Raw genomic sequence first — 17,482 nt, 5'->3', positions numbered from 1 at the left:
TATACCTATTACTTACAACTTAACAATAGTGTTGAGCATGAAAACTGCCAAAAAAAAAAATATTATTATTAGACATATTGGAAGAAAACTCCTTTGAACTAAGCATAAAATATAATACTTATATTGGAAAAGCCTATACAAATGCAAACATCTCAAACAATGACAAATGAACTTAAGCCTTTCATTGAACTTACCACTTCTCTGGTATCCATTGTAGAATCCAAATTAAATCCCAAAACTTAAAAGACTGTCCATTATTTAACTTCTTTCCTTCTCATTCTCTAGCTCAAAAGGGTGAGCCCCATGCTTGTGATCATATTGCATAATAGAAATGGCAGCCAACAACCTAGATGATAACATTAGTTGCAAATCATTCTATGTTAAGTATTTATTGTAGCTTTTCTAGAGGATATAGAGCTTGTACCATACATAACCATGATACAAATGACTTTCTAATATCCAAAATATCTTTTTTAACTTTGAATAGCAGATTGTCATCATTTGAGGTTTAGGAATCTTCTTGAACATACGCAAGGCCATGAATATATTCTATAGAGTGAAAAGCTTCCTACATATCAATGTATCATATGCCATCTATCATAAGAAATAGTATAAGGCAAAAATATATTAAAAATAAAAAATTTAGCTCACCAACCTGTGAGAGCTCAAGCTTAGTTGCAGCCTTCAATTTCTCAAACCTTGTATCAAGGTAAAGCTACAAACTCTCACGGAGATTTAGGTCAGGCCTGTCTCTTTGATCCCTCTACTTATTGAAATTCACAAGATGTTTGTGTATTATTTCACTAACCAACGAAACTATGTTGTCCATTTATATTACAAACAGAACTGAAAGGCTCAATGTGTAGTCATCTGTCAATCCAATTAGGATTGTAGTTAGCCATACTAGAATAAAGACCTTATTCAAAACACTTTTTAACAGGAAACTAAAAAACAACACAATATTTTTCCTTTATGTAATCATTAGATGTTATATCCACTGCACATGCTAGAAGGAGTGCAACATGTGTCTCTGTCATTGAAACAAAATATATACTCTGTCGTTGAAACAAAATATATAGAACAAACTCTGCCATACTTTCCATAGACAAACATTTAAAGCTCCTAAAACAAGATAGCTCAGGATCAATCAATGTCAGTGCATCCACTGTTGGGATTGGGGCAGGCTATTTGGAGTTGTTAGTGAAAGAATTAAGTGGAATACATGTTAACAACCATTACTATAAAATTATCCAAATTAAGCAATTGTTCCATCTATTCCAACACTAGTTAATATGCACTCACCGCATATGATGCTTCCAGCTTTGAATTGTTACGATTCATGAAGTATTTATATGGTCCTATAGGTTTCCCAAAGAAACTTAAACCATGGGGTAACCAGTTCCCGATCAGACTTGTCTTTCCTTTTCTCTCCACTGAAATAACTGAGCATAAAGTCCTTTGGCATCTTCTCTGCCTCTAAGTCCTCAACATCAAGAGAAATCTCAGATGCCTGTGCTTGAGCTTGAGCCTATTCAGCCTTCTCACTAGAGAGATGGAGGAAATACTTGATAACCTCCTCCAAGGAACTGACATTCATTTGCAGGCATACAATGTGATATTGAATAAGTCCATCCTTTGCAAACCTGCCACGCCTCATATCCACACAAAGTTCCACATATTTGAACATTATCTTTTCCAGTGTCTTTTTCCATGCTCTGTACCATTTTGATGTTATCAAGTTGTGAAGTGCCTATAATGTTGCCTTCTTCTAGCCAACATTCATCAACTCTGCATACAGTTTACAATAAAGCTCATTAATCTTCTATATCATTACTGAAAGAGTTAGGCAAATATTTCTACTTTTGAAAATAGATTATCGTGGTTTCATGTGTTCACATCTAGGCACTAAGCACATGCCATTTATTTTTTATAATTATTTCTCTAAAATATTCCAAGTCAAACCTGGGATAATGAGACAAGTTCTTCTTATGTATTGTTCCTTATGTCAAAGCACAAAAGTGTCAACATTTATAATTTATTATTATTGTCCATAATTGTTGAATCTCCAAGATAGTTTATTATTAATCTCCATAATTGTTGGCATTAAAAATTTATTTAGAAGAACAAGAGGGTGTATGAAGAAAAAATCGCAAAAGGATTCGATATATTTATAGTTTCAAATGCTTGGCTTGATTATCCTATCAAAATTATACAATGGGTAAGCACTTAAGGGGAATTCAAACAATTTTCAATTTTAATTGAAGTAGCTTCTACTAGGACGAAATATTCTAGTCCATATAAATTTAACTTCGGTGGATAGTAAAGGAGGATTGTGACATATTGATAAAAGATTTTAGGATTCCCTTGGATCCACTAGAGAACAAACTAGAAAAAGCAAAGCAATCTTCCATTACTTTGGCACATGCTAAGAAGATTAAAGATGAGAAATTTATATATCACGTGGAAGTAAATTAGAGGATTTGTATAATAAATAAGTGGTTTCTTACCTTTTTGAAGAACCATAAGCTAAAGGCATCATTTTTAAAGAAAATACAAGAAAGTTATTGTTGGAAAAGGAAGAACCTTATTAAATTGAGAGTAGGGTTGTTTGGCTATTAAGTTGGCATGAAAATACTAAATTTTTCCATTTTTATGCAAGCCAGAAGAGAAACATCATTACTATGTGGAGGGTGGTGAGAAGAGATGGGTTAGTGTCTTCTAGTTTTGAGAATATTTCTTATAGATGGGGATATACTATTTTACAAACATCTATACTGTTGAGAGAAAAATTATTATAGAAAAGGTAATCAAGAAAACTTATTTTTCCCTGCCTTCAGAAGTGCAGTAAAAATGACTTATCTAATGGAAGAGGTGTCCAAGGAAAATTTTCAATTTTTGCTACAAAGTTCCCAAAAAGACATAGGTTTGAATCTAGATGGGTAGACAATGGAGAATTACTGAATAGGTTTGGCATGGCTGAATGCAACCTTCATTCTACACTAATGGAAATAATTTGAAGTTCACATAAAAAAAGGAAATGAATTTAAGGATGCAACCAAGTACATACAAATTCTTAGAAGTCTTATCTTCCTTAGCACCACCAAATTATACATTTCATTTGTTGTTGGGATTATTTATAGGTTTATGCAAAATCCTTGTGAATGATATTGGTTTGTTGCAATTTTTTTTTGAAATTCTTAAAGGGATCTCAATATTTGGGAATGAAGTATAGCAATATCCACTCTAAAAGCATCAATATGGATGAAAAAGAAGAATGATCCAATCCAGATCATTGCATTTGTGAAAGACATGGAAAAATTATCTACAATTATGCATATATATTTAGGGAAACCAAACACACGTAGATTTTGTGTGGTCACAATTGTAGCCCTAGATCCTTATAGGTTGGTGATAAGGTATGGATATATCCTTAGACAAAACACTTTCATTGTGCTAAACATCATAGTTTCATGCAATCCCATGGGGCCTTCATCTAATGAACTTGTGACATAACACCTGTGTTAATGGAATATTAAATAATACCTCTAATTTCACTAGGTGTTGATAAATACCTTAAAATAGCATTTTATTAAACCTCCCTCCCAATACTTCTAATAAAAAATCCTTATTTTTATTCGATATCCTTTAATTCCCCTCAGTACTTATAAACCCTATGGTACACTATACCTCCCCATATTACCTATAATACATTGACCTTATTCTTTTCAATTCTTAAAGTCCATTTATGAATGAACATGGTAAGATATTGGTCAACAAGGAAAATTCCCTCTGTCCACTCCATTATTGTAAATATTAGATTCTATAGTAGGTTCATGAAACTTCATTCAACCCAAAGCTTCCTCTGCAATAGGGTATTCTCCAATAATTAATTCCTACAAGATCAAACTATATCAACCTTCCCATCTAGAAAAATATAATCATATACCTAATTCAAATGGATAACATTTTAGATTTATAGCCCCCATTCGATAATGATACCTGCTTAAAGGTGTGCCCAAAATCTACTCAACATGACATTATAATTATTTACATCATGGGAAATATGTGTAAACTCCCAACCAAAGATAAATGGTTTCTAGAATATGATTTTGCTACACATTTACCTCATTCCATTTCACATGTAGGGACACTTGCATCTTCAAATAAGGAGGAAATAACATGGATGTCAATAGAGGAAGAAATTGGAGGATATAATAGTATTTATATGGTGCTAGCATGGATCCACATTAACTTTGAATATAGAGGTTCCATTTGTCATCTGTATGTTTAACAAGGAAGGAATTATCAATCAATGCCTATAAGTTTCTTGTTGCATTTGTGAAACATATGGCCCATATCATATACAATTATTCTCTTTAGTGTAACCTAACACACATCCATATGTTTTGTGATCACTATCGTAGCCCTAGATCCTTTAGGTTAGTGATAAAGTATGACTATATCCTTAGAAATAATACTTTCATTGTGTTAAACATCATAAGCTTCATCCACTCCCATGGGGCCTTCACCTAATGAATTGTGAAATAGCACTTCCATTATGGAATATTAAATAATACCTTTAGTTTCACTAGGTATTTATAGATACCTCCAAAAATCCTTTTTTCAACCCCCCTCCCAATACATATTGCCAATAAATCAAGCCTTTATTTTTACTACATATCCTTTAAATTTCCTTCAATACCTATAAACCATTTCGTACCCTACAACTCCCCATAGTATTTATAATGCATTAACTTTATTACTTACAATTTTAAAAGTCCCTTTATGAATGAGCATGGTAATATATTGGTCAACAAGGTGAAGCCCCTCTACCCACTCCTTTATTGCAAATATTACATTCTACAGTAGTTTGGTGAGAATTCCTTCAAATTAGAGCTTCTCTACAATAGGGTACTCTCCACTAATTAATGCCTACAAGCTCAAGTTATATCAACCTTCCCATCTAGACAAATATAATCCTATATATCATTCAAACAAATAACTCTTTAGAGCTCTAGCACTCATTTGATAATGATACGTTCTTAAAGGTGTGCCCTAGATCAAATCATCATGGCATTTTCACTCTTTACATAATGGAAAACAAGGGTAAAATCCCCACCCAAGATAATATGTTTCTAGAAGATGAATTTGCTACTCATTCCCTCATCTCATTTCAAAAGTGGGAACACATGCATCTTTAAATGAGGAAATAATATGAATTTCAAGAGAGGAAGTCATTGGTTGATATAATACTGCTATGGCACTAGCACACATCCATCTTAACACTAAATATATAGATTTCCCACTCCATTCCATAATTATACCACATGATGGACATAATTTGAAGTACGACTTAGTAGCTTATGTTTTGTAGGCAGTCAAGAGGGAGACTCTTAGTATTGCTTGGTTGCATGGCTCTTGGCAATTTCCCAGTATGTATCCCGTGGCCTTTTGTATGATATATTCATAATTCTCATGTGCTCTTTTTGCTTTGTTCAAGAAATGTTACTTATGGCTCAGCATCCCCTGGACCCCAAACCCCAAACTCTAGCATCAACTTTTATCCATCTCCAATCATTGCTTGACTTGTTCAACAATATTTGGATGACTTTACTCTATATTTATGAAGAATTCAAGATATATAAGCTCTATTATTTCCATAATATGGGTTTGTAATAATAGAATACACAATTTCGTTGTGTTGTTGATATAGGAATTGTGGTTTTAATAATTATATAATGTTTTTGAGGCGCATAAATGCAGTTCATGGGTCCAAGGAGACTTAGGTTCACCACCCACTACATGTGCACATGATGCTTACTATTTTGGAAATTTCCTACTATATTTCATTTCAGGGAACATTACCAACATTGAATGCAATGACATGTGAGCTGGTGACTCTTCGTGGCTAGACCATGCCTTTCCATTGATCAAAATTTATGACAAGGATAATCTTCCCCGAATCATTGATTCTTATCTCATATTAGATGAGGATCTGTTAGAGGAAGTTTGGGTTGTGGCTGTAATAGCCAAGGTTTGTCTCAATCGTCGACCATCCAAGAGGCCAACCATGTGCCATGACTTGAAATCTCTTGAAAATCCCTGCAAGATTATCCATGATGATAAGCTTAATGATAATGTTGCATTGATTACATCATCACATAGATCATGGAATAACGCTTTTGGCAGTTGGATAAGTTCCAAAACATCCTAGCAGCAACAATATCCAGGGAAAATTCTAGGAACTTTGAGGAAAAAGTACTTCTCTAGTGACAATTCAAGGGGAAGAAGCTGTAGAAGAAGTAAAGTCATACATGGTTCCAGTGACATTATTTCTGACCATAAACAGGAAGGGGCTCCCTGAAATAAAAATTAAAGAGTAATAAATTGAACAACATTTGTAGGACACCTTCTTGCACTTTAATGTGCCATGTCATTCAATTAAGGGATAAGCCCACATAAGAAGCATGTATTTTCCTGTTGTCTATAAAAGTGAATCAGTGCTTGCAACTTAGCCTACAATTTGAGGGGTCAGCTTGAGGACTATCTACTAGAATATCAGGTAAAATTTTGGTTAGTTAGAAGATTGTCATGACTCATTGTTGTCTCTGGAGATGAATCTAATTGCTATAGCTAATCACTCAATATATCAATTTATAACCTCTAATACCTTAAAGGTCATTGTCTATACCTATGACAAAGTTGCATCTTCTCTAAATTTCACTGAGATCTCTCATGTCATTTATTTAGCAATCCAGTTGACCATTCTACGAACTTAAAAACATTGTGAGTAGGAACTATTCCAAAATCTTCAACATGTTCCTAATCTACATACCCCCACATAGAAAAAAACACAAACACACTCTCATAGATATGCTACCAAATAAAGGCTTGTCATCGTATGTGTTAGAAAACAAGACAACCTAACCTTCAACTTTCATTGAATAACATATACGAGACTCAACTCAGCTAAGCTCTCTCTCAAATAAACCTTTCTCATTAAGATGATATGCTAATGCTACACAGGACATATCATCACTAGTGGTTCAAGTCCTGGATAGCCTAGCCTCGACAAGGAAAATAATAGGAAGAAAATGTAGAAAAAACTTCGATTCAAAATATTTTTTCTCACACTTAAAACAAAATTGGAGCATTTCAGGTTATAGTTGTTTGCAAGAGTCTAGGAGTGGGAAACCAAGCAAACAATTCACATAGCTCAGAATGACTTTGTGCTAAATGTGGGTGGATCTCTTTGGGAATTGTATTACGACCCTAAAGGAAATCAAGGTGATGGAAACCAAATTCTCTGTGAGTACCTTGCAGCTGGAGCACATCAACCGGCTGTTCATATCACAGACTTGGTTTACCTATAGCTGAGAGAGGAAATTTTCAAATATGGTCCATTGTCAATGCTAATGTGAATGTAAAATATCCACCTTCAAAATGAAAGAAGGTAGGGATATACTCTGTTCCAGAATAGGTAGAATTTCTAGAAAAAAAATGAATTCATGTGTGATCTAGTCAGTAAAAATGGGTGGAAAAGATAGAGTAAAAAGGGAATCTAATAAATATACCCATCACATTATAAATTGATCCCTTAACTGCTCCACCCTAGTAATCTTTCAGTGCATATCAAATCTTTATGGGCTTGTATATATTACTTTAATCAATTGTAAGAACAAGAAAGAAACTAATTTTTCTCACCTTGTTTTGTTGTCTGGGCCTTGAATGAAGGAAGCACCTCTAGATCCTCATATGTTTTCCGAATCTCACTCTCTCCACTCGTAAACCATGACCTATTCCTTTCAAGGATATGATATGAGTTTCTACAAAAACAACAAAAAAAGATCATGTACGCACATCTCATTATCAATGAGGTAAAAGAGATGCAAGAATCCATTCTCTAAGGCAAAAAGCTCCCAAGGGCACAACTCTCATATGAAGGAAATCCTGGTAACACGTGACATAAGTAAAAAATCCAGTTTCCACTTGATAGAGAGAGAGAGAGAGAGATAGAGAGAGATAGAGAGAGATAGAGAGAGAGAGAGAGCATATGCTTAGGCCTCTCTTTCTCTCTCTCTCTCTTTGAACTCGCTATAGAGAGCTAATGTGACAATGACCCAAATTCAAATCCTATCAAGCAATGATACTCCCCTACATGGAGTTTGCCAAATGTGGCTATTGATTATATTGATATTGTTGAGGTAGCTTTCATTTGTATTATTTTATGGTCCTAGGAAAGGTGCCAACAAGGACCATATGGAGTGCATAAGGTTTGTTGGCACCTTGACTAGGACCATACAATAATCCACATGAAAGCTACCTCAATAATATAAATTTTAGAATCTATATATATATATATATATATATATATATATATATATATATATATATATATATATATATATATATATATATATTTGGGAATAAAGCATAAATAACAAATAGAAGAAGATAAAACAAAAGGAAAAACAAATACAAATTTAACAATAAATAACTAAAACAAAGAAATTACACATAACACCCCTAATACATAATAACATTATCCATTGTATAGATACCAATATCAAAGCAAAAATGAGATTTTAAAAACAACAACATCAAAACATGCTTATAAAATGAGGAATGGTATGGACCAGCAAAGCTCTAAGATAAACATTTTTTACTTTTATCATTATGTTTATTTCTCAAGAATTCTCCTTGCTCTTTTCTAGAAAATTTTATAGGTTTATTCTAACTGGTTTTGCTACCAAAAGGTTTGGGGTCCATCGACACTTGAACCAAGTCCGACTGAGAGTATAAATCGGATAAAAAAAAGAATTATTTATTTTTAAATAGTGGTCCTGCTTTTCAAATAGGAAGTTGACTGTCTAGAAATATATTTATGAGTTTAATAAGTAACTCAGGTTTACCATTTCATAATAAGTAATATCAATTTTACATAACAATAAAACTTGTTTTTATCAAAATCATTTAAAATGAACAAACAAGGCGAGGTAAATACCAAATAAAAAGGCTAATGTGATAGAAATGGTCAGAGCGTGACAATTTGTTATTTATAGTATCTTTGATGTAAAGTGTATCACTCCAGCTAATTAAGCTCAAGTTTCAGATGAAGCTAACATTCTAGGTCAGCTTGCATTTCAAAGTGCAAATCGCATACCAATAATATACCTTAGGTAAATTAGGGGTGGCATGTGTGGGTGATCATACTAGATCCTAGTGGAGAGCTTGAACTATCATTTACTTGGGGTCTAAAAAATCCATAAAAAATTAAACTAAGGCTTATGCTCTTTATTAAAATCTTCTTTTGGAAAAGAAAATCAAAATAGAGCCTTTGATAGTCAATGATCATAGGAGACTCGAGCATAATTATCAAATTGATAGTCTTGAAATAAACCCCACTCAATAGAAAACTTGCTTCAATTATAGCCAAAATCCCAAAGGATGTCTACAGCCTACACCAAGTCTAAAAATAACACAACTATCTGGTTGATTCTCTGGCTAGTGAGGCCATTATACTTAAAATAAGTGCACTTTGAAAAAATAGGAAATGCCATTTTCATGCAATACCTTAAGTCTCTTGGGTTATGGGTATAAAATCATGTAGTAACATAAAGACAAGTAATCACGATTTATCACATAGCCACTGTCAAGCAAGTAGCTCACACCTTATAGGACTAGCCCACCCCTCTCTCACATGCTTGAAATTAACCCTAGTCTGTCTCTTGAATTCCTCTAAAAGGGTCTTCATTGGCAAGGAGTGTTAACGAATCACTAAGAGGGCGAAGCTAGCAACATCATGGAGAAAGGTTATTCAACCAATAATTATCCCAGGAAGAGCCCTTCTCAGTGTCTAGCTGGTATCCTAGAATTTTTCTTTGGTGGGCAAAGTAACAAGGCATGTTCAATGCACATTCCTTTGTTTTGGCCCCCAAAATCCAAGAGTGCATAGTGTGTGTTTCCATTTTTCTCGTTGTCCATCTATTTTTCAATACCTTTCCACTCATGGATTTTTATTTCACACTTACCTTATTGGTTCTCTATATTTTACTTCTTACTAGTGGTTAATGCTTGGTGTCCTGGACTCTCTCCACTGGGGGTATAGTTCTCCACTTCTTAGTGGGCATTGCTCACTCTGATATTCTAAATTTTGGCTTCAGAAAGCTATGTTCTCCTGACACCTTAAGTGTTTTTTTGCATGATTTGAAAGGCAAGGAGCTCTATTTCATGTGTTTGAATCAAGGTTACATCTAGACAATTTGTGTGCAACAACTTGTGCTGCAAAAACCACTGTCAAGGGTAGGCATCAAATTTTCTTTATTGAGTGTTACAATAAAAAATGTCACCATGACTATTTGCAGTTAGTATGGCTCCATCCACTGTCATACTATCCTCCTTGGCAAGTCTCATGCCTCTGCTTTTCATGTCAAACTTCAAGAAAAAGAGAAAAGTCATTTAAAGTCAATTATCTCTGGTACGCAGTTTCTCTTAGCCTTACCTGCGTGTACGCAACCCAAGTTCACAATACCTGCGTACTTGTACGCTCTGTATGTAAAGGGGTGGGTGCGTACCCCTGTAAAGGTCAAAAGGCACGAGTTTCATCTTAAAAAAGTTACTTGTGGTCATTTCTAGAGTCTTCTATAAGCTTGTTTGATGTGTATGAAGCGCCTCCAGATGGTTCATGTATCCCTACCAAAGAGGAACTTATCCCATCAAGAGGGTAGCTATCCCATCCAAAGAGGGGCTTATCCCATTGATGGTGGACCTGAATAACTTCCTCTAGAGCGCTATAAATATAGGCATTGGGCCAAAGGGAGGGGAGGTTGAAAGCTGAACATTCCTAAGGGTAGATGCTGCTGGAATTAGGACTTCCTTGTAGAAGCTTGTGAGGAGAGATTACCATCTTTGCTTGTTTCATTTGGAAGTGGGTGAGCTGATCAGAGTAAAGGAGAACTCTTGTGGACCCTGGGAGGGACTTGCACAACACCAAGGCTCAGGTTGTAATGGTTCCTTTTGTTACCTTTTAATACAAATAAGTCCATTCTTCTCAACAATTTGTTATTTATGAGTTGTTTCATATACTCCTTGGTCTATATGTTAAATATGTTTTATTTTATGTGATATTCAGGTGCTATTTAATCATTTGATTGTTAGTGAATGCAGGTTTCGAAGGGAAGGAGGAGCTCATCTGGATCAACGAAGCTAGACTACTACAACAACGTTGGGTTACAGGTAGGATCTAAACACTTGATTTCTCATATTGTAAAGGCATATTTAGTGAAGGATTGCTCTTATTTGTCTTGTTTGTCACTAGAAAGTCTTAGGCTTCTAGGGAGGTCGGTTGTGTCCGCACTAACAACTCTTTCCGTGTGACAAAATGGCGACTCCACTGGGGAATCCATGAATGTGTTTGAGTTCTTTTTGATTTGATATTTTGGTCTGAGAAATATCGCTTGTTTTCTGATTTTTGGATGTCTAACTGTGTATTTGGGTGGGTTAGCTTAGACTCAAATTAGATTTTTATTTTTCTTAGCTTTGCCAGCAGTACACAGCTTCTGAGTTAGGCACAGTGCGTACTTGTACGCACTGCGTCTTTGTGCACAGGGCGTACCCGCGCCTGTGTCAACAGATCACCTGCGTACCCCTGTCAAATTTGAGAAAATTTCATTTCTCCTCTTTGTGCTCTTTAGATTTTGTTTTTAATTTGTTTTTACTGCCCAGATCCATTAGTTTACTGTCAGAGATCTTCACCTGAACTTGTCCTGTTAGTGTCGAGGGTTTTGGTGGAATTCATAGGGATTTTGCCTTAGGGTTTGATTTTTAACTGGTCCTGTAGTGACTTTGGCGTTAGAGGTTGTCGAACTTTGGATCTCCTTGGTTTTGATTAGTCCTCTTAGGAGTCAGGCCTGTCATAGAAGTCACCTTTGTGAGAGACCTACCTTTGTGTCTTCTCTTTGCGAATCTCGAAAAGTTTGTTTGTTAAAGCCTTGAATTTCATTCTTGAGAAAAAAAAACAAAAAGATTTCGATTTTGTTTTTTGATTAGTTTATGATTCTGCATGAACTGATCCTTAGTTGCATTTTGACTGAGTAAAACATCCAGGAATTATCCTTGTAGGCTTTTGTCCTCATTATTTTTTGCTTTTAGGTAAATTTCCTTTTAATTTGCTTTTGAGTGAACTTGATTTGATTGTCTTAGATTTGTTAAATTTCATTTGATAAATAGTTTTTACATGCTTTATTAATATAGAAAAAACACAAAAATTCTTTTGGAAAAAGTTTGCTTTGGTAGCATTTGTAGTCTTTTGGGAGAAAAAAGAAATTTCGTGAAGTAATTAGTGGTCATGAGTTGTGTGTTTTGAAAAGATAAAGAGATTGTTTCTTTGATTGTATTTACTAAGAAAGTTGTTTTCTATAGAATTTGGATTTTCCAACTCTCTTAGTTAGGAGATTCATTGAAAAAGAAAAGTAGTGTAAATCATCTTAGGTGCATCTTTGTAGTGGTTGCGAGTCGAGTCTACACACCACCAGTTTCATCTCCACTACGTTTTTGTCTTTAAGAAAAACCATAAAATTAACGCTTAAAGTAAAATCAACTTAGTAACTTTTATTTACTAGGGCTCTGAAACACCAATTTAGATCAGGCTAGTGTCTTGGAGTAGGAGAGTAATTAACTCTCCAAGACAACAAAACCAAACAAGTAGCTTATCTTGTGATAGAATAAATCCAATTGTTTCATTTGTACTCTGGGAAAGCTCCTCTTAAAGGAGAAGCACGAGCTTGTGTCCGAACCAGTGAGGGGATCAATCCTTCCTCGTCGGGAACGACGCCAGACACGCACGTATTACAAATGGTAAACCTCAGATTAACCATTGTCGAGGAGCCAGGGGTCACTTGTCGGTAAACCTTGGATTATTGTCAAGGAGCCGGCAAGGGGATTGAGCTTGATACTCTGCCCTTGCGTGCTGTCGGAGTGTAGACTGTTCCCCCAGGTGCATTTGTTGCTGTTGGTAACCTTAGTGACCATTATCTTTAGGGTTCTACCGAGGTGACGGTGGAGGGAAGATCCCACTGTACCTGGAGCAGACGTCGGCTAGACTCACTTGGATTTTCCAGGGGGTTCACTTCACTCGAGACGGTTAAAGTGGAGGAACTTGTGCCAGTCTATTCATTAAGCAGGTTTCCGGGGTAACTGTTCCACCCGCCACTTCTGTACTGAATCCGGCGATGTTGGGTTTCATCTCCAACTAGCGTTTTTGGTCAGGAAGGCTACTGTTTGTGCTTGGTTTGACGCCCTAGATTCTTTAGGCGTATGATTCAAATTTGTTTGGTTCTTTAGAGACTTTAGGTGGTTTGTTTTGAGATTTTACTTTGTTTGTGTGTGCAGTAGTTAAAAGTTTTTAACTATGGCGGAATTACCGAGACAGTCCCGTCGACTTCGGGGCAAGTCTCCTGAGGTTGTTTCTGTGGCCGAATTGTTGAGGAAATCCCGTAGACTTCGGGGTGAACCTCCTCAAGACATCACAAGTCATTACGAAGGTTTAAAGGTCCTTGTAACTCCTAGTGGCAGTAAAGTAGGTTCACCTGAAGAAGGAGAATCGTCATTGGTAGTCCATCCAGATTACCAAGGTCTAGAAACAGGTTATAATCCTGAAGCAGTTGCAGTTTCCGAGCTTGCTGGTAGTTTTTCATCTACTAGTGATATAGGCGAAGAACCTGAAGTATCTGAACCTGTTACTCCAACTTCTAGTGCACCAGATTCACCTAGGGTAGAAAGAGTCATCACCGAAAATCTTCCTACTGGTTTGATAGCTATTGAAGAACTTGCTCCAGAGGAAGAATTAGGCGTATCTATCCTTGAAGATCAACCTACTATTGATCTAAGGGAGCGTGAATCTATCTTTTACAGTCCTCCTAGAAGTACTACTTGGTACCTTTCGTTAACTAATTATTTAGACAACTCAGGGATAAATTTTTCTCCACCTCGTACTCCTTTTCCACCTGGAGGTATTTATACTCCTGTAAATATGTCTGGTCAGTCATCCGTGTTCACTCAATCTCCTGAATCTTTCTTGTACGGCGGTCCTTCTGTTCCCTCTGGGTATCAGTCACTTTCTGGTACTTTTGCGGGGGCATCTCGTCAACCCATTGATCATGGGTTATTAGCTGGAAACAATGGTAATAAACCATTGGGTGTAGGGGACATTTACATGATGTCAGGTTCAGTTCCCAATTCTCAACCTCAAGGTGGCCAATTACCGCCTGGGCGGCAGCCTCAATTAACGCCTGGGGGGCAACCTCAAGGTACACAAATTGTGTCTGGGGGGCAACCTCAAGGACAGTATGTACCCATAGTACAATACATGCCTCAAGGTCAACCCCAGCCTCAATATGTACCTCAAGGTCAACCTCAGTATCAATATTTACCTCAAGGGTATTAACCTCAAGGGTATCAATCTCAAGGTCAAGGTCAACCTCAGTATCAGTATTTACCCCAAGGTTATCAACCTCAAGGTCAATACTCGAGTCAAGGTTATCAACCACCTCAAGGTCAGTCATATGTTCAGGGTATGGGAACTGTGCCTTTCAGTTATCAATCCTATCCTCAATCCGGTTGTGGATCTCAATATCCTCAACCTGTTACGGGTCAATACCCCAGAACGATAGTGTGGGATCCATCACAAGGTCAACAGGTGTTGCAGCCAAGTATACAGTTGTTACCTCAAACTGGACAACCCGTAGTTTCTGGTTCATCCCAGCAACCGCAACCTGTCCAGTCAAATATTCAAACTTCTGTAACTTCGGTAGTTACTCAGCCGCCAATTGCACCTAGTATTCCATCTCAAACGACTGCTGCAACTACCGCAACATCTAACGCACTTACTTCTGGAGTATCGACAGCTCCGGTTTCTACTGTCTCTGCAACCACTCCTCAGACATCTTTACCGTTGTCCGGATCTACGATTCAAACCACGGTACAGATGCCTGTAGGGCAGCCTGGTTTAAGTACTGTTGTAACAAGTCAACCTCAATTTACCTATCAACAGTACCAGGGACAATACCAATTCGGTCCTGCTGTCCAACAACCAGTTTACTAGTATCAACCGTATCCTGGGTATACTTATCAACAACCTCAACAACCCCAGTACGGTCCGGTTAATCCTGGTTTTCCAGGAGGATATAATATCCCAAATGCGATTCCTGTTCCAAGTTATCCTGGATATCCTCCTCCTGGGACTGGTCTTGTGACCCAAAGTTTTAGGGATCCTAACCGGCAATTACCGTTTATTGCAACTTTGGATTTACCCGACTTGACGCGCCTAACGAACGATCCAATACAATATCTTCCGTTCTGGCCGCCAATGCCAAATAAGTTGCCCAGTGATATACCCAAGTTCGAAGGTAAGTTTGGAGAGGATCTATCCAATCACGTGATGACTTACCACCTCTGGTGTGCCTCAAATTCCATCTCGGATGATTCAATCCGCTTACGTCTTTTCCAGCGTACGCTCATTGGTCTCGCGGCCAAGTGGTACATTGAGTTACCACGGGCCTCTTTTTACAATTTTAGTCAGTTGGCTACCTCGTTCCTAACTCATTTTCAGTTGTCGGTCAGATACGATAACGGCACGGAGCTATTAACTTCATTAAAACAGTCGGCATCCACTTATATTTCCAATCATATTCATGAATGGAGACGTTGACGGCGATTAGTGAAAGTTTTTATCCCGGACCAAATCTTAGCTGAATGGTTTGTAAAATCATTATTACCGAAGATTACTGAAGATGTAGCTAAGGCCGGAGTAGTTACTGAGGAGCAAGTCATTGCTCAAGCTCAGTACCTTGACTTAGTTTACACTCAGTCGGGTACGTTGCACGAGAAGATCCCGGATCTTCCTAAGTCAAATCAAATCGCTGCTGCTCCTTCGGGGTCTCATGCTACTGATGGCATGATTGGTACGGTGAATACTAAAAGTAAGAAGAAATCCTCAAAGAATTCTTCTCCAATAATAACCTTACCAGACTCCCCGACAGGAGAGTCTTCTCCTGAAATTACCGCCGACATTCACACTGTAGAGTCATCTACAGCTAAATCAAAAAAAGGTGGTAAGAAGAAAGGCAAGAAGAAGGATAAAGCAGACAAGGCTCCAAAGGAGAAAAAAGAGAAGTCGGAATCTAACGACGAAAAGCGCCAACCTCGCTATCCTTGTTTAATTTGTGAAGAAGATCATTTCACAAGAGATTGCCCTCATCGGGCAGAGGTTGTGAAAATCGTTAAAGGTTCCCCAACTCCTACTGTTTTGAAAGATCCATTTCCAAAGCAGGAGAGTAAAATGATAGGTTCTTCCTCGAGTGCCAGTGAAGAACCCATATTGATGATGTCTCATGTACGGATTGCGACTTGATCACAAGATTATGGTAGTAAAAGTCCTGTTGATGGATCGAAAGAAGCAGAATCTTCTCACTCAAATCCATCAACCTCAGCTCCCGGTTCCGATCCACTACAGATCGAGAAAACTAACCCTGACTTAGTAATAAAACCGCCCGCCAAGGGTGTACTTCGAAGGTCTGCTTTCAATCCACATGCGAGAGCGGCCCAGGATTACAACATTGTTGAGGATTTAGTTGTTTCACCCTCAGCAATGTCGGCTTTAGAAGTGTTGTAATCATGCCCAGCACAGAGAAAATTACTTTTTTCGGCTATAGGAGCTGTTGATATTCAGGACCCGAATCTGATAATCTTTGATCTAGAAAATAGTACACTGCGTCTCCCTCATCAGATGGCTTTCCAGATTCCAGTGATAGTCAAAAACAGGCCAATTCATCGGACTGTAATTGATGAAGGAGCTTCTACGTGTATTATGTCGATTCAGTGTTGGAGATCGCTTGGCTCTCCTTCACTGAACCAATCCCCGACGATTCTTAAGGCCTTTGATGGCCATGGGTTCCATCCGTTTGGCATTCTACAGGATTTGCCTATAGGGGTTGAAGGAAAAACCGTTAGTCTGGATGTGGAGGTGGTTGATGCCCCTCTAGACTACAACCTTCTTTTGGGTCGCAGTTGGTCTTACGCTATGACAGCGGTCGTGTCATCAGTCTTCAGAGTAATAAAGTTTCCACACAATGGTAAGATTGTGACGGTAAACCAGCTGGCTTACTTTTCATCCGACCCAGCCTCTACAGAGAGTATCCAGCATGTCGGTAAAACGACTATCCCTTACAAGGATGTTGGTGTAGGATTAGTTAAAGATTCCGGTTTACTGGGAACTTTTCCTTTCCCTCCGATCAACGCAGACCCTTCATTCGCAACCATTCATATCGTTACTTCAGACACTATTATTTACGATGATCCTTGGATTGTCCCATCTGAATTTGAGATAGACTCATTCGGTAATGCAATGCCTTTGAGTCCATATGAAATTGCTTATGAGGCCGTGTAGTCTTTTTCCGACTCAAGTTCAACCCAATCCGACCAAATG

At 37.4% G+C, this 17,482-nt stretch overlaps 1 pseudogene; it reads right to left on the bottom strand.

Moving 5' to 3' along the window:
- Positions 1-152: 152 nt before the first annotated feature.
- Positions 153-17,482, bottom strand: part of LOC149230249 (eukaryotic translation initiation factor 3 subunit A-like) — a 98,613-nt pseudogene continuing 81,283 nt past the window's right edge.

The sequence above is a fragment of the Pinus tabuliformis genome, chromosome J (genome assembly GCF_031772625.1).
Source record: "Pinus tabuliformis cultivar Carrire ecotype Pingquan chromosome J, CPIR1, whole genome shotgun sequence".
NCBI lineage: Eukaryota > Viridiplantae > Streptophyta > Pinopsida > Pinales > Pinaceae > Pinus > Pinus tabuliformis.
The sequence above is the reverse complement of the archived record's forward strand: the minus strand, read 5'-3'. Positions and strand labels throughout refer to the sequence as shown.